Source organism: Neophocaena asiaeorientalis, unplaced genomic scaffold (genome assembly GCF_003031525.2).
Source record: "Neophocaena asiaeorientalis asiaeorientalis breed wild unplaced genomic scaffold, Neophocaena_asiaeorientalis_V1.1 scaffold371, whole genome shotgun sequence".
Lineage (NCBI taxonomy): Eukaryota > Metazoa > Chordata > Mammalia > Artiodactyla > Phocoenidae > Neophocaena > Neophocaena asiaeorientalis.
Genome location: NW_020172369.1, coordinates 5,019,001 through 5,046,786, shown reverse-complemented (window position 1 = coordinate 5,046,786; position 27,786 = coordinate 5,019,001). Strand labels below are relative to the sequence as shown.

The 27,786-nt window shown below is 40.8% G+C and overlaps 1 protein-coding gene across 2 annotated transcripts in view; it reads right to left on the bottom strand.

Annotated features, from left to right (window-relative positions):
* PAG1 (phosphoprotein membrane anchor with glycosphingolipid microdomains 1) overlaps positions 1 to 27,786 on the bottom strand; it is a 141,950-nt gene that overhangs the window by 72,507 nt on the left and 41,657 nt on the right. Inside the window, exon 2 of one of the 2 annotated variants that reach the window (XM_024731345.1) lies at positions 23,872 to 23,941. The exons of the other annotated variant lie outside the window; for it this stretch is intronic. The gene's annotated coding sequence lies outside the window, so the exon portion shown is untranslated. The remainder of the gene's footprint in view (positions 1 to 23,871; positions 23,942 to 27,786) is intronic. 2 annotated transcript variants of the gene reach the window in all.

The window sequence follows — 27,786 nt, the reverse complement described above, 5'->3', positions numbered from 1 at the left end:
TTAAAGAGAAAACTTTCAATCATTTCTTTAATCTTGAGGAAAGTTTTGAGAGGATTCCCTAAGAATTTGACCAAAATTTCTAGGGAATTTTTTTTTGCTTTATTGGGACATCTATTTAGATTGAATTATTTATATATTTATATAAGTATTTATATATTTATTTTCTTTGCTCCTCTTAGTTAATTCATGTTTTCCCTTGAATTCATCCTTAAAAGTCTGCCCTGCTCTACTGTTTAGCACTTGCGCATATTTCAGAGTTGGATTAATGTAATTTTAGAGTTAAAAGAAACTCTGCAATATTTCAGCTCATTAATTTTAGCAACAAGGAAGCCAATGCCCAGCTGTGATCACACAGCTCATCAAGGTAGAGGACGGAACAGAACGTGGCCACTTTTCATTACTTCCAGATCTATGGCCCTGGCTTCACCAGGTTTCACGGATGCTACCTGTGTGTGCTTCCCTAATCAGATAATCTGGCTTCAGGGTTGGTGCCTTTTATGTTTTTTTTTAAATCTCATCCAAAGATTCTCTTGCAATGCCACATCCAGAGCAGGCATACCAAAATGCCTGTTTAAATATGGATTATTGATGATATAGCTAAGTTTCTGTATGAAGATACTAGCAACTGATCATACATGACTGCTCTTCAGTATACTGTTATCTTTTAAGAAGTCTCTTCAATTTATTTACTATCTAGAATATATTTTCTCTAACCTGACCATAGAACTAATCGGCATTATATATAACCCAGGTTTCATCTTCTTAGCTGTTTTGATATCCAGGCTAATGGCATTTTAAGTGAGATGTGAAATCTGGGCTTTGTTACTGTGGCCCTTTGTCTGGGTGTCTGGTCAAAGAAGTCAGTCCATCTACTTGGTTAAGTAAGGTGGGAAGAGGAAAGAGAAGAAGGAAATAAAAGAAAAGCAGAAATGACAAATGAGCTTTAAAGATTCTGAACTCCCTTAGACAAAGACATGATTTCTAATACTACAGTTGGTAAAAATCACCAGACAACAAAGGCTTCAGGAGGTAACATGGCTGTATCGTCACATACAAAATGGAAACAGCTGAGAGCAGTTTCCATATCAATCTGCCCAAATGGAGATAAGTGGTTTCTTCCACAAGCCTAGATAAAAGAAGAAACAAAAACACCCTCCAAATCTAACTGTGAGAGAGAGAAATGAGAAATATAGTAGCAGCTTCCTCACAGCAGAAGTACGTGTTTTTGGTCTGCCATCAACAGGTGTTGCCATGGTAACTATCCTGTAGTTAAGAAGTAGTAGAAGTATAAAAAACCACAATGAAGGGGAAAATAAGAAAAGTGTGCTGTAGTAAAACTAACCTCAGACCTCACAGAATGAGCAGCAGAGACTCGCTCTTCCATTCGCCAGGTCTCTGTGTTGCTGGAAAAGGGCTCAGCCCAAGAGCATGGTCCTTGGAAGACCCAGGGAACTCTCAGGGGAGCTGTTGTGTCCCTCAATGTATCTTAGGTGCTAATTTACATCCCCACTCCCACAGGTACATTTTAGCTTTTTGATGTCTTTGTGGGAAAGGTTACAGTTTTGTAACGTTGTGTCTGGAAACCACTAGAAAGGGAACATATATCAGTGAACAATTTCCTTATTGTCCTTCTACTTCTCACAGGTAGTGTGTTTAGTAACGATTTCTCTGTGTTCTCTCTCCATATGGAGAAGCCAGGGTTTGCATGCAATGAATTAGTGCGATAATAACAGCTATTTCTTGCTTTGAACAACTATAGCCAGTATTTGCAGCCCTGGAACCAAGAAATACCTCAGAGCCTGGCTAGGATTCGAAGACCATTTCCATGGTCCTTCCTTCATTACTCACAGCTAGTGATAGTATCCCATACTTTTTTCATCCCAAATATACTAGCATCACGAATGATGAAATAATCATCATTCTGCATTTTTATTTTGTAAGTTATTGCTGATGACCCCATGAAAGGGCACAACCTATCCCCTTTATTTACCCAGTTTTTTGCTGTTGCTCAAATGACCACTCCATTTGATAAATAAATAACACGGATGCATACAGTGTGCTAACTTCTGTGATGCTTTAAAGTTAGGACAGCTGATGAAACAAGTTTTTGAAGGCTAACATCTGAACGGTTTAGCCTGAGAGACAAATCTGTGTGGTACCAAGGATACTCTGTTGAGACCAAGCAGGCGTCAGAATGCTGTGGAAAATAAAACAGCTGCGGTGTGAGCAGAGATGGCTCTGGGACCTGACTTTACTTCCCACGTCCATTTCTGGAACTCAGGGTCCCGTTCCTTAAAGAGATGGAAGCTCCACCTCCTTCAAAGGGTTCACGTGAGACTCAAATGAAATAATGCTGATGAAAGCATTACTTTGTTCATAAACATTAAACACTAGGCCAATGAAAGCTGATGTTGGAAATATGATTGTCACTTGTTTTTCAAACTTTCTGCTATGTTGGTATTACCTGGTTCACATTTTTGAGGATAAGTGGGCCACGAAATTTTCACACGATGTTTCTGGCAGAAAATCTTTTGCGTTGTTATCGGTTGGAGGCACTTACCTGATCTGGATGTCACTGTATTCTATTATTTCCTGTTCTTTCGACTTTTTGTTCTCAGGCTGGCAGATTTGTATCAGGGGGTGCATGTGTGTGTGTGCCTGTGCGTGTGTAAATGAGGACAAGCAGTAAGGGAGGGAGGAGAGAAAGGAAGGGAAAATGAGAGGAATAAATGAGTTAACAAAGCGGGAAAGAGCTTTCTTTCCCATTCCGCAGATACGTAGCCATCCCTGATGGTGTTTGTTACTGTATTTGCAATCTGTAGATCACTAGGCATATGTTCCTGGTGGCCTTACGCACTCTTCAGGAGAAGCAGTTCTGGGGACGACACTGATGTCTGCCACTGAGTCTCCTCTCATGATGCTCTGTTTCTCCATTTTCAGGCCAAAGGGCTTTGCCAATTGTAGTTCAAGACGCTTAAATCCTTCTGTTTCTCAAACTAAAACCCCTCGATCTCTTTTACAATAAGATACACACCTTCTGTCTCCCTTGTGTGCTTGTTTTATTAAAGAACAGCTCCCGCTTTAAAATGCTGTCCTCGGGGCTTCCCTGGTGGCGCAGTGGTTGAGAGTCCGCCTGCCGATGCAGGGGACGCGGGTTCGTGCCCCGGTCCGGGAAGATCCCACATGCCGCGGAGCGGCTGGGCCCGTGAGCCATGGCCGCTGAGCCTGCACGTCCGGAGCCTGTGCTCCGCAACGGGAGAGGCCGCAACAGTGAGAGGCCCGCGTACCACACACACACAAAAAAATGTTGTCCTCTTACTTCTGAGTGTTTTGAATTCATGGACCCCACTTTATCCCTTCCATTCTGTCTCCTACTTTCCCCCTTAAAGCCTGCTGTTCATCACATTCAACTGCTGGCCAAGTCCCATGGATTCTACCTCCTTACAGTTTTGTTATAGTAAATCTCCAGCTCATTGTAACACATGCTTATTGAAAAGGTTCACAGAATACAGAAAAATACATCATACAAAATGAAAATTCCTTTTCACCTTACCGCCCCCATCCCACTTCCTCCCTTATAGGTTAGCACTGTTCGAGGTGAGTAAAAAACGCTTAAAAAAGGTCTTGAAAGATACAAAAACCTAAAGGTATTTTTTTCTTTCTTTGTTACGTATATGGTATTCTACACAAGGCATTGTTCAACTGTTTCCTTGTGTTCATTTACTGTATTTTAGAGAACTTTCCATGAAAGTAAATATTGAGTTATCTCATTTCTCTTAATTATAGAGCATTCAATGGTATTATAAATATACTATATTTAGACATTTCCATGCCAATGAATATTTAGGTTGTTTTTGGCTTTCCTCAGTTAGAAGCAATGTTACAAAGATTACTGTCGCATATATATCTCACTACAAGAGTGAGTACATCGATGGGACAGATTCCCATACGTGGAATTGATGGGTCACAGAGCATGCGCACTTTTTGTTTCATTCTCTCTCTCCTTATCGACCTAAAACCAAAGTTGTATTAATACACAGTCTGTGTAACTGTAAAAGAGAGTATACTTCTCAGTTCTGTTGGGTTTCACCACCACTTAGATTCATTTCTCTTAACACCTTCTGGGATTCTTGGATATCCTCGTCTGTTGATGGCATTTCTTCCTGGCTTTTCAGTGCTGCTGTGGATTTGTGAATTTCTTCACTTCTTCTTTCTTTTACTTTGGTGAGTGAAGGATAAAGCAGAACCGCACATACTTGGTCAGCTATATAAAAGCCATAAGACCTCTTGTCCGACTACTCTTGTCTCCTTTGTATTCCTCCTCCACAGCTGTCCAACTAACCTTCTGAAATGCAAAAATAATCACTTGACTCCCCTTAAACTCTTTCAATAACACCCTGATGCTTGGTGGGTGTTATGGGTTGGATTTCGTCCCCTAAAAACATATATGTTGAAATCTTGGCCCCAGTATCTCAGAATGTGACCTCACGTGGAAACAGGATCGTTACAGAGGTGATCTACTTAAGATGAGGTCATGAGGGTGGACCTTAATCCAATATGACTGATGTCCTTATAAAAAGGGGGAAGTTGGACCCAGAGACAGACATGCACAGAGGGAAGGTGATGGGAAGAAACACAGGGAGAATACCATGCAAAGATGGAGGCAGAGGTTGCAATCATGCTGCCCCAAGCCAAGGAACATCTGGGGCTACCAGAAGCTGGAAGAGGCAAGGAACAATCCGACCCCACAGGTTTCAGAGGAGGCATGGCCCTGCAGACACTTGGATTTGGAATTCTAGCCTCCAGAACTGTGAGACAATGAATCTCAGTTGTTCAAGGTCACCCCGTGCTTTTCAGTACTTTGTTACGGCAGCCACGGAAAACTAATGCAGTGGGTAAAGTCCAACCTCTTAAGCATCTCACGTAGTACCTTTCATGCAGTGGCTCGCTGCCCTCAGCAGCCTCCCTCACTACCTTTCCTACCAATACCCTACTTCCTTATCTGCTCATGTCCACAAGTTCTAGGATGCTTCCTAAAACCATAATTTTGAACACCCTGCTCCCTCTACCTAAATTCCCTTCTCCACTCCCCAAGATTACTAATGTGTCTTAGCTAATTTCCAGGGTCATCTCCGTTACGAGCTGTTTCTGACATCCCTTTCTCCACCAGTGTCCCAGACACAACTACCTGTCCTCGTGAGTCCCCTCTGTGCTGGCCCTAGAGTATTTTGACATTATTTTGTGCTTACTTGTTTATGCACATCCATCCCCCTCTGCCATGCTGCGAGCTCCTTGACGGAAGAGCCATTTGATGTATTCTAGAAAAATCCCTGCATATAGCATGTCGAAACGGGATTTTGCTCAGTGAACAATGCTACGAAAATATAAAAACTGTAAGCAAATTAATGTTTTAAAAAAATTGTTATTTTATATTGGAGTATAGTTGACTTACAGTGTTGCGTTAGTTTCAGGTGTACAGCAAAGTGATTCAATTATACATATACATTTGCCCATTCCTTTTTTTCAGATTCTTTTCCCACATAGGTTATTACAGAGTATTGAGTAGAGTTCCCTGTGCTATACAGTAGGTCCTTGTTGATTATCTATTTTATATAGAGTGGTGTGTATACGTTGACTTTATTCTGTTAAACGTCTCTCATGTAAAGAGTTGGAGGAGAGTAGGTCAGGGCTGACTGCAAATGGTTGATGCGCACAGGTGACATTGGCTGAAAAGTACTTTTCCACGCACTGAATTTGTGGCTATTTTCAGCTTGTTTTTTTTTTTTTTTTTTTTTTTTAATTTATTTATTTTGGCTGCGTTTGGTCTTTGTTTCCATGCGAGGGCTTCCTCTAGTTGCGGCAAGCGGGCGCCACTCTTCATCGCGGTGCGTGGGCCTCTCACTGTCGCGGCCCCTCTTGTTGCGGAGCACAGGCTCCAGACGCGCAGGCTCAGTAGTTGTGGCTCACGGGCCTAGTTGCTCCACGGCACGTGGGATCTTCCCAGACCAGGGCTTGAACCCGTGTCCCCTGCATTGGCAGGCGGACTCTCAACCACTGCGCCACCAGGGAAGCCCTCAGCTTGTTTTTATTTCTGATGAGATTCATTCTTCTAACCAGCCACACTTAGGAACGTCAGACTTTTCCTTCAGATAATGTAAACTCTAACAGCTCCAATCATCAAAGATAAGTCCATCACCTGGACCTTGATGTCCACTGACTGCTTCCTTCATTAGAGTGGTTTATTAGAGGCAGAAAGTAGACCAGTGGCTGCCTAGGGCTGGGGGCAGTGTAGGAGATGGGGAAATTGAACGGGGTGATGACAGCTAAGGGGTGAGGGATTTCCTTTTAGATTTGTAAGAATGTTCTAAAACTGATTGTGATGATGGTTGCAAAACTCTGTGAATATACTGAAACTGTACACTTTAAAGGAGTGAATTGTATCGTATGAGAATTATAATTTGATAAAGCTGTTTTAAAAATAAAAGGCATGATTCATTTAATCCAATCTAGTCCACAAGAATCGCTGTTAAAACAAGGCAACTCTTTAGTAGCCAAACAGCCACACAGATAAAATAAAATAAACCCACTGCAGTAATAAAAAAGAAAACAAACAAACATAAAACCACAGCCTGGAATGTACACGGCATCCTACAGAAGACATGATGGACCCCGGGGCGGGGCATTTCCCGTCAGGCCCATTCACTCGGATCATCCTATTGCATAGTTGTAGCAGCATAACTAAGCCTCAGAACTTTCCTTTTGTCATAAAGTGTTCAATTCTCTCTTCTTTCTATGTCACTAGAGATACACATAGTTCAATAAACATGACAGCTAGGAGGGAAGTAAGATAAAAGGATAAGTGATAGCCAAAAAACAAACTCTTAAAAAACTACCAAGCTTTAGCTAGTGGAAGGAATATTAGTCATATGGTGAACCAATGACCTCTGGGCTAAGTCAAGACAGTAGCATTTGTCAGGGTGTCAGGCAAAGGAACACAACATCTTTAACATTGGTCCAACTGTTCAGTAAGTCTTCTGAATAGACCAGGCAATGAATGACTAAAAGCAGACATCCTGGTGCTTATTCATACACTGTTTTGTATTTATCACCTGTTATGCAAATGCCTGTCACATGTCCCCAGTGAAATTCCAAACTCCTTGAAGACAGGGAAAATATCTAATGGATTTTCTCTCCTCCCACCATTCCATACCCAAAGCAATCAGCAAAGAGTTAAAACTGCTTTACGGGGTACAGGATACACCCATTTTAGAGTCTTACAGCACTAAAGAGATTTTTTTTCCTTTTTAGTAATGTTGTTTTGGAGCAAACATGATTTAATGCACGGAATAACAAAATCTATGTAATAAACAATTTTGTAATTGATTGTTACCTTTCTTTGAAGCCCCATTTCTAAGGACGTTATTTTGGAGAGATGTATACTACAATCACATAAACAACAGAAAAAGCCTTCAAAAATCAATGGGCTGGGCTAATCAATGGTCTGCTGGCTCCTGAATGTATCAGAGCATGGCTCCGTGAGCCAGGATTCCACTGGGTCCACCCAGATTCACAAACTTTGGTTTTGAAAACTATTTCAGAACTAAATCTTTTTTTTTAAATAAATTTTATTTATTTACTTATTTTTTATTTTTGTCTGTATTGGGTCTTCGTTAAGGTGCACAGGCTCCTCACTGCAGTGGCTTCTCTTATTGCGGAGCACAGGCTCTAGGTGTATGGGCTTCAGTAGTTGCGGCACGCGGTCTCAGTAGTTGTGGCTCACGGGCTTAGCTGCTCCGCGGCGTGTGGGGTCTTCCTGGACCAGGGCTTGAACCCGTGTCCCCTGCCTTGGCAGGCGGATTCTTAACCACTGCGCCACCAGGAAAGCCCCTAAATCTTTTTTAAAGGTAGCTTTTTAAAAAAAATTTTTTTATTGGAGTATAGTTGATTTACAATGTCGTGTTAGTTTCAGGTGTACAGCACAGTGATTCAATTATATAGATATATTCATTCCTTTTCAGATTATTTTCCCATATAGGTTATTACAGAATATTGAGTAGGGTTCTCTGTGCTATAAAGTAAGTCTTTGTCTATCTGTAGACAAAGTAAGTCTATTTTAACTATAGTAGTATGTGTTAAAGGCAGCTTTTACTGTAACCAGAGACAAGATTTTTATCACGGAAAGGGAGGGAATAATTTCTCTCTGCATCATGTCCTTACATAGGTCACACAACTGCAAAACATTACAGACTCTGTGCTATTGAAATCTGATGATTAGTCACCGACTTCAATATATTCTTAAAAATCTATAGTTAAAAGTAATTAGCCAAGGTAAATTATAGAGAGAAACATGCAAATACATGAAAACATTCTCAGAGTTCAATGTACTAGGATGTAATAAAGAAAAAACACTCACCTCTCTTCCACACATTCAGAAAGAAATACTCAAGCATCCCACTTCTGAAAGCTCCTTGGGTAAGGAGGGAGCTCCCTAGTTCCTGTGGTTGGGACTTCCCAGACCTCTGTAATCTGACCAGCCAGCCTAGTTCCTTTCCAAAACAAACTCACCTTCCCCTGCCTTTGTGGACACTACTTTTGCCTGGAATGTTCCACCCTCTTCTCCCCTTATCTCTAAGTCCTGACCATCCTTCTTAGTAAGACTTGCTCTTTTCCTTCTGTCCTTTCTGCCCAGTTCATTTGACATGAAATATTACCTCACCTGTCCTGTATTGGGGGTTAAATCCCTTTTTCCCTGATCAAGCAATTCAAGCAGATTACACTTCTGGCTCTTTCTACTTCTTCATTTAAGGGGAGGGAGGTGGAGTGACTCACTTAGTGAGTCATTCCGGGAAGGGTAAACTAGGTACCCTGGGTGTAGTTCCTCCCTTCTTCCTTTAGGGATGAAGCAGCCCTCTGGGAATTTTCCTCTGACCCTCCATGCCATAATCTGATCCTTTTGGCCCACAGGTCTGCCCCAGCTACTGTGGCTTGTGCGTAACTCTGGGGTTCCGCATCAGTACGACAAATAAACCCCACCCTCCCACCTGGCTTATACTAGTAATAATGATGATAGTTGAACCTTATCTGCCAATTATTTTATCCTCTCTCTTAATTTTTTTTCAGAACTTGGTAGGGTCAGAGGGGTGTCATGATTATAGTTTTCATCAAAGATTCCAGCATCATTCATATATGTAAGTTGACATACATTGATTCGATGGCTTTCAAAATTGATGTGAGATTGCGTCCCATCTCCCTGCCTGGACATAATTTTGGGTCATGTCACATAAATCTTTGCTACGTGGTGAGTGCTTCACCACGGTGCCCAATGTATAGCAGAAATAAACTCAGAAAGGTTCAATTATGAATACATCGTCTAATTAAAGATATAGAGAGAGGAGATTATAAGACAAAACTCAGGACTACAATACTTGTGATTCCAGCTAATAGTTATGACGTTATTAACGCATTTTTGTTGTCACTTATCAGCAGTGTTAGCATAAAGTTAATACAGAAAGGCTGAGTATAAAATTAATATATGCAACACACTGTGATCCTGCAGTCAAGTTAATTGCATGCTGAGCAGCAAGAAGAGAGAATAAAAGATAAGGCATATACTGACTGATTTTCTTCATCAAAACCAACAAGATCTCATTTCAACAAAACCCTGTCATTAAATGTCCAGCATATCTAACAGTGAATTTTATATGATATATATCTGAATCTAATTTCCATGACTCTCACAGTCTCCTGTTAAAACAGCAGAGCAAACGTTGTCATGCCCATTTTACAAATGGGGAAACTAAGGCTTAGAGAGGTCTTGAGCACTGGCAGGGCTGGTACTACCGTCCAGACTGCTGACTCCCAGGAATTAATCAGTCACTTGGAGATTCAATAAATAGTTATTCAGCACCTACTGTGCAGCAAACCCTATGCTGCAGCTGGGGATGGAGATGGTCCCTGCCCTCCCGGTCTCTCCCCAGGTTATCCTATTTGACATAGGACCAGCCATCAACATGCACATGATACTTTCAACACAGGATTTTTATTTTATAACCTCGATAAAAGCAAAAATAAATTTGCGAATATTTTTCCTGTAAAAACAAAACTATGGAAGACTTCCTTAAAATTAATACAGCTTAATCATTTACTTTGGAAATTAAGAACGTGTTTCATTGTTACTCCTCAAAGCTCCAACTAGAATGATAGTGTTTCCATTCAAATTGAAACTCCAAGTAAGAAATACCCTTTGGCATTTTTCAATGAAGCATTTAATCTTCTATCAGATGAATGAGAATTTAATCACATAAATTAGTCTACCTCATTCCTCTACCAGAATGTTAGAATTTATCTAAGGAGACAAACTTAGATGTAAACATTCACAGGAACAGTGATGAGAATATTGCTGGAGAAGAAGACCCTTTCTGAAATTCAGTTTTGGGATTCACATATCCCAAATCACAGGGATCTGAGTTCCCAGTACCACCCTGCAGTTCTCAAGACACGAGTTTAATATGAGGTGGCCCCTTCATAAGTGCAGTTGTCATAAAATGTCATAAAACATGAGAGAGAAGATCCATGTTGAGTCCTGAAATGAAAAGGCATGGCACCCACATGGTTTTTTCTCATCTTTGCCCATAAATTGATTAATCAGTAGTGAAGACATTTGCCTTTAAGGCAGGCTTCCTTCCAGGCAGGAAGACAGATAGACAAGACAGATAGACAGATATAACACAGAGAAACCAGCAATCTTGACGTAGAGAAACCCAATGAGGCAATGAAAGGAGAAAAGTAGGTGACTGAGTCAATCAGCCAGTGAGTTAATTTCACAATCGTGGCCTCACACTCTTGTTGCTAAGCGGGTGAAACACAGTAGAACATGGGCTCATTACAAAGGAAACACAAACCCAGCCCTTCACGCCTCCAAGAGTTATCAGTCTTTGGAATTCAGCAAGTAGAGAAGAGTGTCAAAGTGCACTTTAGTTGTCCGTCTCCTTCCTCCACTCTTTCTTTCTCTAAAGGATTGTAACTTATTTGTCTCACATTTTTCTTTTTTTGAAATAAAGTCTATATACTTTTTAAAGTATATAGACTTAATGCAGCATTATTTCTTATGTAGCATATATTTCTGTGTCGATCCGTTAGCTGTCTCTGGGTAAGGAACTGTGATGCCAACTGTATCACATGCCCAAGTTCAGTATCATCCACAGCGCCTGGAGGCACCGCTCTCTTGTAAAACGAGCCCTGCCTTATTAGAGTCCTGTTAGATGCGATAAGAGGAAGTAGAAAAATGAGACCCAGAGAGGCCCTAATTTATATAAATCACTGTCAGATGCTCCTTAAAAATGACTTAAGCTTTTTTAAAACATCAGGTCCCAAAGTGCCACATAAATTTCTATAGAATGATACATTGACTTACACATTTCTCTATTGGTGTGGGATTAATTAAAAATCTAAATCTTTGGTTCAAACTTCCCACCTTCTCTGGCTTATCACACATACACAAGATTTTGGCAACCTAGGAAGAACATAAAAACAGCTCAAGAGGCCTAATTTACAAAAAGAATTATATTCCAAAAGCTCATCTTCAAGCTTGTCATTAGGAACACTGAATGCACGGTCACATCAGAATGAGTAAATGAAAGTTATTACATTTTTAAGACAAATAGGTCATAACAATTTTTATCAAGTTAAACAATTTTGTGGAAAGCGAAGAAACCAATGAACATTAAAACCCTATTTATTATATTCTGGAGTTTCCTTGATCTTTAATTTTATAGAAACATTTACCAAGTTGCCACCAGCGAAGAAATACTGTTATGTACCATTTTCAGTTATTATGTCAAATATGCATTTCCATGTTCCAAAACAGCCGGCATGTGTCATTTTAAAATTATAAAATATTGTATACTTTTATATCCTTAGTCACTGCCTCATTGTTAAAGGCAAGTAGCTTCCAAATTTTCATTGTTTAAAAGACATGCCGTTATGAATGGCTGCACAGTGACTTTTGCACATTATTCTCCATGACACAAAGTCATGATCTCATATGCTAGAAACACAGTATCAGAGAAGAGCCATTTACTTATCAAGATTGAGATTACACTTCTTTCACTCGGCTAACTGGAGCACCTGTGAGTGACAAGGACGACATCAGAAAACTGAATGGAGATGTTGAATAACTAACGAGCACGATGCCTCAAATACGGCGCTGATTATTAGTATTATTTTAACATCAACAACCACGCACGACACCACAGTTTCCTAAGCATCTACCACCTGTCAGGTGCTTTGCAAGCATCATTCCCATCCTTCACAACTTTTACAAAATAGGGATTATTATTCCCAGTTTAAATATGGAGAGGGGTTAATGGACTCATCTAAGGCTACAGAATCTCCATTAGAGCTACACTTCTAACAGAAGTCTCTCTTTGTTCTGCCCCAAACTGTCTAGTTCTTAGAAAAAGATCACTGGATGGGACCATCAACCTGCTAAAACCTATTCACTAAAGACTTGAAAGTGATCTTTATTTGAGGCTTTGTAGTGAGACTTTATGTGCCAGCCTCCAGCTTAGGTGGGAGGTCTGCTGAGGGCACCAGTACCACCAGCAGATGGACCAGTGACATAGCAACAGGGGCAGCAGCAGCTATCTCCGTTGCAAGAGGTGACATGGCCAACAGGGCACTGGGACAATATTTTAGCTTGACGTCCTTAACCACTTACTTTTTTTCCGTAAGTATCTCAGCTATTTTGAAGTCTTATGTGGATGGCATTTTTTCCCAAATCATAACGTAAAATCATCCTTAATTTGGCAGTAATTGAGCTACATTATTTCTTTACATGTCTGATAAAAATACAGCTTTAAAAGTCTACAGACAATTAAAATTTTAGGAAGCATTTAGAGAAGCTTACTAATGTATTCCATAATCATTAACCAAAGAAAAATATTAATCTATAAGATCCCTGTTGAGCATGGGGAGCTATTATTCTTGGGATTATTTTGTATAAACAAGCCCAAATCCTTATGCTGCACAAAGGCTAATGTCTTTGCTCAGAGGATCTGAATTAATTTATGACCTCTGCTTCTGACCTAAATGCTATAAACATCTCTGTTGACCTTGAAAACAAAGGCTGCTCCCGCATAATTTTTCAAAGAGAGGAACTTAAATTAAAGTACTATGAAAATATTTACTGGATAGAACAAATGCCAAGATCAAAAATGCTAAGACACTGAGTGGATATTTATTATGCCCACTAATCCTTTTGTATTTCAAGGTTTATTTATTTTTACTCTGTTTTTCATCAGTTATGATAGCATAATTTTAAATTCATAAAAGATGAGGCAGAGTTAATAATATCATGAGCTTTACAAGAATGTTCAAGTAATACTGAAAAAGATGGAAATCCATTTGTTATCTGAACATATTCTTTGGCTGAACCAGCAGAAATGATAATCTAATGTTGGAATTTTAGCACCTCATGCCCTGGCCAATGAGGCCCTGCATACAGAACAGAGATTTAATTTTAAAACATCCATGATGAATAGTTTTAAAACGACAACTCAATAAATCAAACAGTCATGCTCTTTCAGTGTATTTTAATAAAAAAAAGCACAAATTTTATAGTATTCTGACTTCCTAGCATTCTTAAATTCTTACTTGTGAGGCAGTACCTGAAGTTAAGACATGGACCAATGTCTCCATGGCTTATTTGATGAAGACATACTAATAGTTATTTCTCATTGAATATACTTTATGGCAACTTCTAAGGGACTGTTAAAAGGAATTTCTGATCGGATGCAGTTGGGGCTTGAGAATAACAGAAATGATAAAGTACTGGCTACTTAAAAGCCTACCTAGATCACTGTCTTCAAGGCGTTCATGTATTTTTGGACGGTTGATGGACGGGCCTTGGTGACAGATCAGGCATGAGAAATATAAAGGAGGGAAGCACCTTGGGCATATGGTGGTGCCATTAACTGGGATAGGAAACTAGAAGGAGGAATTGATAAGGGTGGGAAATAAACACAGAAAGAATTTAGTTTGGTAAATGTCAATTTTAAGGTGGATGTGGGGCATGGAGGTAAGGAAATCTGGTGGGCAGTTACACTTAGGAATTAAGATCTTAGGAGAAAGGCTGAAAGTAGTGAGCAAATCAGGATATGCAAACATTTTCTGTAATGGGCCAGAGAATAAATATTTTAGGCTTTGCAGGCCTGACGATCTATCCCAGCTACTCACTTCTGCCATTGCAGCAGAAAAGCAGCCACAAGATAGCACAGAATGAGTGTGCCTACGTTCCAATAAAACTATTCATGAAAACAGGTGCCAGAATGTATCTGACTGCAGGTCATAGTTTGCCAAGCCCTGAGTTCGACGACAAATAAAGTCCTCGGGATGGATGAGCTCACCCAGGAAGAACAAATGTAAGGCAAAGTAGTATGACATGAAATTTGAAAACATGGAACTCTGAAAAAAATAGAAATTCAGAATTCCATGGACTTTATCTTCAAATTAATCTGTAGAGTTAACTCTATTTAATAAGTCAAAGGACACAGCAGTATCAGAATGTTTTTCTTACAGGTTGATTTTTTTTTTTTTTTTAGGTAAATCACAGCAAGTTGATGGCAAAATTAAAGTAAGAATTGAGAATTCCCACTATTCCATTCATAGGCTATAATCCATCTCTTATAAATGAACGTTCTTTTAGCATGTCTTGGGAGAGAAACCTACTCTTTCCAGAACAAAATAAATTTCTCTCAAGGATTAGATTTTGAGAGACTCTACAGCATTACAAAAGGCTTTTGCTATACCCTCCTGCTAATTTAATTTTCTGCCTTTTCCTTGTTGATAGCCAGAACCAATTTGGAATACCTTTTTCATATTATTGAAAATCAGTGGGCAGTAATGTCATTAATGCTTTCAGGCCACTAATGTACAAGAGGTTATTACTTCAAAGTATAAAAGATGGCCGAAAATGAGTTGACCTTCCTAAATTAGGAAGTAAGTAGCAAAGGCCTGGAATTCAAAAGCTGTTTTCTGTTTCCCTGAAACTGTCCAATAAACTTATCTTTGATGACCACAGAACCAACATTTCTTTGGTTAACTTGACATGAGGGCCCATAAAATTGTATTCAGGCTCTATGGCAGCTTCTCTGCTCCCTGAAAGAATAGTATGATTCATACCCATTTCAATTTATATCTGTTTTGCATAAATGAAGCAGACTTGTAGAAAAGACTGATTCATTATCATGTAAAATATAGCCATTAGTAGAAAATCTAGTAACCATATTCCCAGACATAACAAGATCAGACTCTCAGGCCTCTGGGCTGGAGCTGGGAAATGAGAGGTGCAGTGTTTCTGACAAAAGAAAGCCTTCCTTCTGAAAGAGGTATTCACTGTGGTAAATTACAGGAATTTTATAGCTCCTTAAAAAACGGAAGCCACAACAGGCCATTCCTTGAGCCTACCATCAAAGCAGAACATTCTATCCAATTGACCCTTAGTGTTAATACCAGTGTATAGGTAAGTCTTAAAACTCGTATCTGTTTCTCTTTCAGAATCTTTTTTTTTTTTACGTTTACCAATTTATTAAAAGATATGTTAAAGGATATGATAAAGGATACATATTAACAGCCAGATGAAAAGATATGTTAGGTGAGGTCTTTGAGAATCCTGCACCCAGGAGCTTTTCAGCTCAACCTGGAAGCTCCCCGTTCCCTCCACCATTGGGATTTTTTACTTAATTGGAGTAGAGTTTATTTACAGTGGTGTGTTAGGTTCAGGTGTACAGCAAAGTGATTCAGTTATACATATACATATATATATTCTTTTCCAGATTCTTTTCTGCTATAGGTTATTATGAGATACTGAATATAGTTCCCTGTGCTGTACAGTAAGTCCTTGCTGTTTATCTATTTTATATATAGCTGTCTTGTGGCTGGAAAATTTGATAGGAGCCACTTGCCTGAAATGTCTATCACGGTAACAGTCGGTGCGTGGCCGTCGTGCCTGCCAATCGGGTGCCACCACCAGGAAGGAACCGCCGGTTAATGACAGAAATGCAGAGTGTAAAGTGCCATGGACCCCTTAGCAAGGAGAGGAGACAGGAGGGCCTGATTCCAGGCAGTGATGATGAAATGGCCTCAGAGATGGGAAGAGGGGAAGAGCCACGGAAGAAAGCAGGCAAGTGGGAAGAACCTTGGAGTGCTTCTTCGAGGCTGGGCACTGCTCTAGGCACTGGGGATACAAGGCGAATGAAACAGATGAAGTCTCAGCTGACCTCCCTGTAGGTGAAGACTGATGAAAGACCAAGTCACACTAGGGTATCAGACAGGGAAAGTAAATTAAAAAGGTAAAGGAGAAAGGAGTGACAGAGTGCTGTGAGGGATCCCTGAGCCACAGCTGCCTGGGGAAGCCCTTTTGGAGGAGGGAACACTTAAGTTCAGGTGGGAATGACAAGAAAGAACCATCCTCTATTCTTTCAACCTATAAAAACTGTCTTTGATGGGAAAAGGGTGTTAGATGGCAAATCAGAGAGCCATGATCCAGTCTCATAATTCAGGGGTTTTCACCACTTTTCTATGTGTGTTTGAGGCACATTTTCTAATATAAGAATATTTATTAGATTATATAAAGGGATTAAAAAAAACAAAGCAATTTGAAATCAGTCAACAGTAATTCAATTCTGTGGCTCACAACAGTTCAGCTAACAGCGCCTCAGGTGTCTATAAAAGCACGCCTCATCCCATGGTCACCAGTTTGCTGCGATTCTGAGTTGCTATTTGCAGTCCACATCACGCTCTTATACACCCGGGAGGCAAACTTGTCTCCAGTTAAAGTAAACAGAAGATCTTTGTTTAGCAGACACTCGAGAATACACTCAACTAAAAAGTAAACTTCCTTGTCCTCTGCAAATGTACCTGTATTGCCTAACAATACCTGTAACTGTATATACACATTTTGTAAACTACATGTATTCAAATGTGGAAAAATAAATTTTAGATACTAATATTGGACAGCACACCTTTGTGCTTTGGGGCATTTGCCGGGCAATGGCAGATGATCATGGTCATGAAATGGCAAACCTTGGTTTGCCACTTCTGAGTTTCTACATTTTCTGGCTGTCCCATAGGAAGTAGTACTCATTTTCACAGAATCCTCAACTTGTTGGTTCTTCCCCTACATGATGTTATAGGAAAAGCCTTATTTATTTATTTTTCCCCACCATTTTGTGATCCTTCATAGTTAAAACCATCAGAGACAGCCATCAGAATATCTTGCTCCAAGCCTGCAGAGATGAGTGAGGTACACCCAGAGAAGGAAGGGCCCCAACACAATCCAGTGACAGCAAAATCAGGAGAAACTATGGTTGATCTCAGAAGCTCACCATTCAAAATTATCAAGTGGTAACTATTTGGATGTAGGGCCATCTAGTTGTGACACAGGTCACTCCACTGATGACCAGGGTTGATTTGGTGAGCCAAGGGGGGCCTCTAAAGGAACCAAATGCAGGGTCAAAGAACATTTTCCTTTCCTAATCAGCTTCCTAGAGCGGTGCATAATTAAATCATTTAAAAAGATAGAACAAAACGGTCGTATTAAAGAATATAAAGCCAAGCATATGGGAGGAATGTTAAGAAGACTTTGAAGGATGCAGCTAAAGCTGTTTAGGAAACATAACAGATAACCTTAATATAATGGTTAGGTTCCAAACAGCCAAGTCCCCTTCAGACAGCTCCTCTGGTGTGCCTTGCACACCAGGCAACTCAGGTTCCTGCTGAAGCCGAAATCTCAGCCCACAGCTCCAATAAGCCGCACTCAGAACCTTCTCATTTTTGCCAAGTAAGACATCTGTTCATGAAATGAACAGCAGTGTTCCTGGGGCTTAATGGGAAACCCCTGAAACACTGACAAGCCACCAGGTTGCTGCAACGTCTGCAGCTGTGAGGAAAAGGGAGGCAAGTGCGACCAGCAGTGAACAGCTGCCTCAGGGAACGGTGCTTATCCTTCCCTTCTAGTTCCTAGAGCCTTCCTCTGACGAGGCTCTCATCGCTGCTGCCCCGAGAGGGGAAACAGCTGCGACCCAAAGGGACAGTATCGTAGTGTCTCCTCCCAAACCTCTGGTGAGGGACTGGGGTCCCCAGGGAGCCACAGGCCTGGCCGGAGCCCCCAGCTGCTCTCTGTAGTAGGTGCTGGAGATCCCGGACGCTAAACTCAACGTGTGTCCTCGATGGCTCCAAAGTTTCTAAGGAAATTGTGACTCCTGGTAGCTGAGCTAATCGTCTGAAATCGTTTCTTTTCACAGAAAATTGTGGACCTTTAAAACTGGAAGAGGTACTTCTCTGGTGGCACAGTGGTTAAGACTCTGTGCTCCCAGTGCAGGGGGTCCGGGTTCGATTCCTGATCAGGGAACTAGATCCCACATGCATGCCGCAACTAAGAGTTTGTGGGTCATGGCTGAGGAGCCCGAGTGCCGCAACTAAGGAGCCCACCTGCTGCAACTAAGACCCGGCGCAACCAAACAAATAAATATTAAAAAAAAAACTGGAAGAAACTTTGTTCTTCACGAAGAAATAATCCTCACTTCATCTGCCCCCTTTTTTGCTCTTTCATTTCCTCCCTCCCTCTTTTTTTTTAATATCAACTAGTTACTTTCAAAAGGAAAAAAAAAAAAGAGTCCTGATAATACAGAAAACTTTGGAAGTCAGATGAATGCCCGCCAATTTCACACACCCTCACTCACCTTTATTTAAATGAAAAAATCAAAATGATATACACAAAAACAGGAGTTTTTGTGAGTTCAGGAACTCACCTTGGGTCGCACAGAAGCCAGGAGTAAATAATGAAACTAGTGTCTAGATCATCTGACTCCCCAACCAAATTCTACCTTGCTAAGATCATACAGCTAATAGAAAATTGATATTTAAAATTCCAGATGGTGACATTCTAGCCATTAGATGCATTTTTAACCATTAGAAAAATCAGTTATGGTTGGGGAAACTACCTGAGACATATTTTCTTTAAGTTAAAAAATTCTAATAGTAATTTTCATATGTTAAAAACTTTTAAAACAAAATAGAAAACACACACACATATATTGACAAGAAGTGAATACTTTTAGAATGTATATATCTCTGTACCATGAGGCAAAATTACAGTGTTATGATCAACAGGGCCAGCATAGCTTTTGAGAGTAAGTTGACAGATTCGGTATCAAGAAAGGATCACTGCTGAAGCTTGGTTCCATCCAGTCTGATGCTATACAATTGACCCTTGAACAATGTGGGCCAGGGCTACCAACCCTCCATGCAGTCGAAAATCTGCGTATAATTAACAGTGGGCCCTCTGTAACCACAGTTGCTCTGTACCCAGAGTTCTGCTTCCATGGATTCAACCAACCACGGATCATTTAGTACTATATATAGAATTTACTGTTGGAAAAAAACCATGTATAAGTGAACCTGCACAGTTCAAACCTGTGTTATTCAAGGGTCAACTGTACTTCATTTAGGTCCATTTGAAAGGTGGCCTGGAAAACAGAGGAATGAAACTTAACTACAGGCTGAAATTCTCCCTTTACATTTGGAAGCACAGCAAATGCACTTTCTCAAGCTTATGAAGTAACCCTCTAGCATCATTGATTTTTGAATCTTACAAAAGCTCTTCGTATTAGGCCTGCATCACAGATTTACACTGCCATAACTCCTGTAAGACATCATCTTGGCTTTATGAATAAATAAAACTATGCTCTAGGGAAACATTGATTTAAGAGGAAAAATCAATACCCATCTAGCATGTGATAGACCTGAGCTTTAAGGCTACTTATTCCCCCAAGTACAACATAATACTAAATGTAAAACCATACTTTTTGCTTCCTAAGTAAAAGGTGGGTGAAGGTGTATGAAATTGGCAGGCAAATACTTGCCTTCCATAGCCCTCAGTATATCAGGATTCCCCTTTCCCTTACAAAGTAGTTAGCTGATACTTCCAAAAGAAAAGAGGAAGGGAAAGAGAAAAAAGAGATGGACAAACCAATGATGGCGAAATCTTGGTAATCTGTGAACTTACGTAGTGAGTATATGAGAACTCACTGTATCATTCATTCTCTCGTGTATGCAAAATTTTTCATAATAAGAATTTGAAAAGTATGTACGCTTGCTTGGTGGAAACTCTAACTTGGAGGCTAATATCAACCAAGAAGCTGACAATGGTTCTTTTGGGGTAATGGCCTCATAGGGAAGCTTTTTTTCTTCCTTGGGAATAGGGAAGCTTTTTTTCTTCCTTGGGAGTTCTGTATTTTCCAGCGTACTGTAGTGAATATGTACATTGCTTTTGTAATTCAGAAAATACACACAGTAAATGCAAGGCAGGATTGCAAAAAAGAAAAATAAAGGATTAATTAGGTTGATTGCAAAGTATTTTGTTGACTACTGGCCTAGAGAGCGCTAAGATATACACCGTTACACATATTTATATCAACTCTTTCTTACTGCCCTTGGACATTTTTTCAGGGCACAGGCAGACTGCTATTAAAATTGACTTAAAAAATAAAGCGAACAGCGTACGTGGAAATTAACCTCATCTTTGCGAGCCAAAGTTCATATGAGAGACAAAGTCATCATTTCCTCAGTTCTGCAATCACCTTACAACCTAAGTCTGTTTTCACAGCTGAGACAGCTGTTAAAAGTTCTGACAGGCCTGCAGTAGGTAACCCTTGATGTCAAAGCCACTCCAGAGAGCCAAGGCTTTTGCTTTCTTGCTCAGAATTGGTTGGAATTAAAACTGAATCCCATTATGTTTCCCTAGCTCTTCAAAATGCAGTTCATTGCTAATTGTGTTAACTGTGGCCTTGTTGCTTTGGATTAGGGCTCCTGTCCCAGCAGACGGTTATTGATGCTGTTCTCATTGCTTGTCTTTCTCATAAGTGGAAAGAACAACTCTGGAAATCTGAATCACCCTTCCAAGGGCACATGAGAAGCCTGAAAATGGGTTGGGGTAATGTAAATTTTGAATCCCCAATTCAAACGTCATACAAGTAACTACTATCATCACGCAAATTGATGAGGATATTGACTAAATCTACTTCCTAGGTGGAAATGATACACAGTTATAAGTTCCAAAAATATGTAGCCACCATTTTAGTACTGACAGCAGTAGAAGAGGGAAAGGGGCTGCAAATTGGTTTTGGCAGCTCTTCCTTAACGCATGGATACTAAAAGCAAAATAGAAAAGCAAAATATTATTGTTGAGAAAAATGCTTGTACTTAGGGAATAAGCACACCATGAGATTACTTTTTACAAATACCATCTTCCTTTTTATTACAGGGTCAGAGATCCACTCACTTAAAGAAATCAGAACATCCACTGTGTGTTCCTATGTGCAAGGCATCTAATAGATGTTGCAGATATAAAAATAATAAGATCTGAATCTTACCCTCGAGCTTAGTGTCCATAGGAGGGAGGGTCAGATGTATAAGTGGAAAGTTAAATACAGCATGATCAGAGATACAACTGAAGAACCGTGGGAGTCCAGTACACATGGGGGAATCAGAGAGGGTTTCTCAGAGGAGATGGAAATTGAGGTGACCTTGAAGGATGTACTGGAATATATCAAGAAAAATTGAGCAAGGGCGTTCTCGGAAGTCAGAAAAGCACGCACAAAGGCGTGGGTGCCTGAAAAAACACGATGTTGTTAGTACATCCCAAGAAATTCAGTCCTAATGAAGCATAAATGGCGAAGCAGGGGAAGGTAGGCAGTGCGCTGGAGGGGCGCACAGGGCTGATCGTGGAGGTCCACAGCAAAGTGTTTGGGTCTATTCTCAAGGTTACAAGGGCACATAGAAGTCACTGAGTGGGAAATCACATTATAAACTGGGGAGCAGGGTACCTAGAGTGGAGACAGTCTGTTGGAAGAGAGCTCTACTAGTTAGCTCCAGCAACAGACTGGCACAGAGCTGATGAGGACCAAAACTAAGGGAGTGACATGGGAGACACAGGAGAGGAAGATGGGAAAGATATTTACAATTAACATCTGTGACAGCTGGTAATTAATATTTGACCTCGCCTAGCGCCAGTCGCCGCTTGGGGAATTTCCTATGTTATCTTAAATCCAGAATCCAGTGTGAACTGAATGCAAAGGGTGAAGCAATGTCAGGATGGAGATTTCTGGCTTGAGTTACGATGTCAACAGTGGATGTCTTTAATTAAAATATTGATTCCAGGAGAAGGAATCAGTTGTGAGTAGAAGACGAGAGATGGGGGTGGGGAAGAAAGTTTCACTGAAAACAGATTACTTTTGAGAGCCGCTTGGGGTATACAAATGAAGATAACTGAATGCTGGGGTCAGGGATTTGGCAGAGAGCAGACTGCAAATCCCAGGTGAAATTTCTTTTTAAAGGCAGAGAAATATCCTCATAGTAAGATTGAAGCAATCTGCCACATACAAAAACAGCATATAATGCAATGCTTTCTAGAAACTTGAGAAGACTGTGTGATTCCACTACAGAAACATCTGAGCCCTATTCTGAAATACTGGGTTGGCCCAAAAGTTCGTTCGGGTTTTCCCATAATTTTCCGGAAGTTGGTACGGGAAACCCGAATGAACTTTTGGGCAAAGCCAATATATAGATTCTTGAGTTAAATCTTAATGCCCCTTAACTAGAAAATGCTCTATATTTCAGGCCCACAAATAAAATGTGTAAGGCGAGCAGCTCTCGTGGAAATGGAAGTCCCTTAGAGAAAACAGTGTTTAATCCCTGAGATTCGACAAGAATCGAGATTCTTGTCAAATGATGGGAGATCAGAGGAAGGCATTTTTGGAGCGTGGATAATCAAAGCTCTTAATGCACTGGCTCTTAAGTTGAAGTTAACTAACAAAAAGCAGGCTGTTTTCTAGGATCTGCGGTTATATTTAGAAAGACCTCTGAGGGGAACCCAAATGACCCTGAAAGAGCTCCTTACTCTCCTAAGAGGAAAGGCTTTCTCCGGCAAGAGAAAGAACTTCTCAACAAGTTAAAGGAAAGATTTGATTGAAAGACAGTGGCCTATTCTACAAGATGCCTTCTGTGAAGAGATTAGGGACATTCAGGCCAGATGTACTCCTTCCTTTCCGGCCCATAAGAGAAACTGGATAATGATGTATAAGGGATAGGGGTCAGTCGGGTCACAGTGCTTGAGGTTGGCAAATCTTTTAAATGGGTGGGCACAGAACTTCAAATTGTCCAGGATTTATTAGAAAAATGGATAACCATGTAGCAAATTAACTGCTAACATCAAATAAAGAATGTCTTTGTGTTAATTTGTCACTTGTTTAGGTTGGCTGATTTTTTTTTCTGGCTTCGGCTCTGTTCAAAGATGACCTAAAGTCATTAAAGAAGTTTTATATAACTTTATTATCAGCACTAAACGAGATTACTAATACCACTTATAACAATAATGGTAGAATGCAGCCTCATATATTTTTTGGTGGTGGTGGCGGTGACGGTGAGCACTGTTTGGAATTGGAAACCCATCAGGCTACCCAATTAGAGTCTCCATTTCGAAGATGAGGAAAGAGCTTGAGGGAGGGTAGGCATTTTACCTAACTTCACATAGGCATTACAAGGTAGAGCCAGACTCAATGCCCATCACTGACCATAGGGAAACACCATCTTGTAGGAAGCATGGCCAGTGGCATCTCGGTGGCTATGGCAGAAGCCCCATGGTGCTAAATTCAAAACTGGATTAGCTAATACCCTTGAGATTTTTCAGCTTCAAAGCTGTGTGTCTGCAGTCCCACAGGTCAGAGTCCCCAAATATACCCTTGATGCCTGTAGAAAGTTAAACTGAAAGCAAGCATGGATGGACAATGTAGAATAAACCAGATAACTGAATACCTTGCAATCACTCTCTCCCAGCTCTGAAGTTGCACTCACTGGCTGAAACAAGAGAATGACCTCGTGCTTTCTGGAAAGGAAACACAAGAGGAAACAATTTCACAACTCTGAGCTGGATTAAAACTGCAGTAACTGAGGGTAAAATGATGATCTTTTCATTTACTTATAAAAGTTCTGAGCAATAAAGAAACTGAGAAATAATTATTTAATTAACCTTTAGTACGATTAAAAAATAATGTGGAAAAACCAAAGTTAAAACTTGCTCTTCCAATATCCACAGACCTATATATTATTGCAAATTTTTTATCAGTAGGAAAGTAAAAATGATGGCATTAATCACATGTGCTCTCGGTAATTAATAATTATGCCCATGCTTTGTTTTTTACTCATTGCTTCATTCCACCTCTTCTCACAGACACTGACGGTAACTATGGGTTAGCACCACACACCACAAACATGGACTCTGCCAGTATGCGAGGTACTTACAGATCAAAACAAAAACAAAAACGGTTGCATGCCTTAAGAAGATGACAGCCTTATCAGAACAAAGATGGCTGGAACAAAATTGCAAAGAATTCTTTGATAATTGTTATAATAGATTTTGCCATATTACTTTATGTCTTCATCTTGAAACATGCTATATTTTTTGTTAGCATGGTTTCCTATGGTTAAGATAAAACTATATCACTTACAAAGATCACTTCCTCCAAGAGGATGTGTGATTCAAGTTTGAGGAATGTAACCTCAGATCGACTATTCTGTTTTTGCAGACTGTAGAATCTAAGAAGTCATCTTAAAGTATCCTGAGTGGAAGTAAAAAGCATTGGGAGTGAAAGAATGACCCAACAACTAGACTGAATGTTCTCAGAAAACATATCCACTGAGGTAAACCAATGCAAATTTTTTTCTTTTTGGTAAGTGTTTAAAAGAGAAAAGAAAGAGCTATTTCTTAGAAAGAAATGAAATGCAAAGCAATCCTAGAAAGACCAAAGGGAAATAGTAAGTTGACAACAAGCAAGGTGGTGGTCCCTCCATGACCTGCCATGTCAGACTCTCCAGAGGCCAGTAAGACGAGAGCTCCCTAGCCCCCAACCCACCACATGGGGCCCCTGACCACGTGGTCTTCTTAGTGCCTCCTCGCTGGGAGCTGCAAGAGAAATGTGCAGTAGAAGGCGAGGGAGAGTTACACATCAGGTTGGGAGGAAAAGGGTAAGGATCACATTTGCCAACAGCCCTCTTTCAACCAAGAAAGGCAATGGAAATTCTCTCCTCTTTGCCCTTTTGTGGGAATCCTCCATTCTGAGCTACTAAGCATGACAGCTCAGGAGCACTGTGGGTTCTGGAAGGTTTCCACACCAGCCTGAAAACCCAGTGTTTATGAAACCAGGACAATGCATTTCAAGCTCTAAACGACTGCAACTGAAACAAGTGTTTGGGAAAGCTACCTGTTCCAAAGTGGAGAAATAACTATTTTGAGATAAATACTTGCTGAAAAACCTCTGTGCTATACAAAAGCAAGATGAAGAGGCCCAGTTCAGGAAACCAAGTTACCAATACATATGATACAGAGAGGCACAAGTAATAATTAAAGTATGTACAGACTGTGAATAGTGTACAGAAAAGAGCATTAGGGCCCGTACGTACAGCTCTCCACAGCTCTTGGGATAAAACTCAAGCCACTTGGTGTGGTTTGACCAGCTCCCACCCTGGTGTCTGCCAGCCTGCCAGAGTCATGTCTCATCATCCTCGCCTCCCATCCAGACTTGGACTTCTCCATGCCTCTGCCACATTGTTTGTTCGGGTTTTTTTTGCGGTACGCGGGCCTCTCACTGTTGTGGCCTCTCCCATCACAGAGCACAGGCTCCGGACGCGCAGACTCAGCGGCCATGGCTCACGGGCCCAGCCGCTCCGCGGCATGTGGGATCTTCCTGGACCAGGGCACGAACCCACGTGCCCTGCATCGGCAGGCGGACTCTCAACCACTGCGCCACCAGGGAAGCCCTGTTTCGTTTTTTAAGAGGCTAAACAACTAACATAGAAATGAGTACCTAATAAAGCACTTGTTTGTAAGTTGGAAACCATCCATAGTGTTCTTCTACCATAGGTGGGTCCACAAACTTCTCCCAAGCTGGGTCCTCAGCCTGTCACATCCTTCTCAATCTTCTTTTATTTAGAGTCCAGTGAAGAAACAAACTGTAAACACCAGTGTAAAGTACAGATCGCTGGCATCTGGGGCTGTATAATTCTTTGTTTTGAGGAGTTAGCATTCCTCCGCTCTGTGATTGTGATAATCAAAAATGTCTCCAGACTTTGACAAATGTCCCAAGAAGGGCCAAATCATTCCCCAGTTGAGAATCACTGGTCTTAAATAAATGATGACTTATTAAAACATAATAATATTTATATCCTAACTTCCACATTATACAGAAACAACAGCTTGGGTGGGGACCATCAGAAACAGTGCAGATAGGGGAGGAGAGAGGGAGGAAAGCACATGTATTATGCACCTGCTGTATTCTTGGCTTTGTGTGGGGTTAGTCATCATTTTTTTTTTAATTTTTATTTATTTATTTTTGGCTGCACTGGGTCTTCCTTGCTGCGCGTGGGCTTTCTCTAGTTGTGAAGAGCGGGGGCTACTCTTTGTCGCGGTGCGCAGGCTTCTCATTTCAGGGGCTTCTTGTTGCGGAGCACGGGCTCTAGGTGCCCGGGCTTCAGTAGTTGTGGCTCACGGGCTCTAGAGAGCAGGCTCAGTAGTTGAGGTGCGCGGGCTTAGTTGCTCTACAGCATATGGGATCTTCCCGGACCATGGATTGAACCCATGTCTCCTGCAATGGCAGGCGGATTCTTAACCACTGTGCCACCAGGGAAGCCCTCGTCATCTTATTTAATACTCACAGAACACCCTGTGCTTTCTCTTCCTAAATCAGAGCTTGCTTAAAACCCTGTGAGGCAATGATTTATGCTGACGATGTTATTAAAAGCAAAACTTTTCAGAATTAAATAAAAATATTTCTAGAACTTTACATAGACACTGAGATGCTTTCCTTTCACTTTCAGTGGACCGACCGCCTAACTTCCCAACCTCGGGAATAGCAGCACTATTCATTCTTAAGGTGGTACCTCCATTTGTGAGTTCACAGGCTATTTCTTCTACCAACCGAAAGCCATGTGGTTGTCCATAAGTGTAGACCCAAATGGAGTCACATGAGTGGTCAAAATAGCACCTTTCCTAAACTCCCAGAGAAGTAGGCATTTGGCCTGAGGAATTGTTGGTAAGTGCTAACAGGTTACAGCTCTTTGTCCGTGTCCCACATGAAGATAACAAGCACTGAAGAAGCCCAGAGCAGGTGGGTGGGTTAAATCCTGACTTAACTACTGACCTCCCTGAGAGCAATTAAAGAGGGAAGAAAGGGACAGGAATTCCTGGACAGAATCTGTTGTTAGTCATTTTCCCTCCTGATCCCCCAAGGGCCTGACAGGCTCAATGATTTCTATTACATTCAGCACAGCCAGGTCCAAAAGGATCCCAAAACAGGTAGCTGTGTCAATTCAAATGGACCAGCGTGGCTTTATGAATACATATGTTGGTATGTAGTTTTTAACTAATTGGCTTTTTCTGATTCTGTTCTAATTTAATCACATCTTCCACTCCAATATCTGTTCACATATTTTATTTAAGTCTTCATGTGCTGGCCACTATTCTAGGTGGTGTTTCAATACTGACAGAGACACACACGATTCCCAGTCCTCTGGTGCTTTCTGGTGCAGGTGGGAGACAAACCAGCCATCTGGCAAAACAGTTATAATAACCACTGAAGAAAACAACTGAAGCCAGTTTGGGGCTGGGTACTGCCCTGGGGTAGGCACTACTTTAAGCAGGGAGTTGGGAAAGACCTCAGGGGGTAAAATACGGTT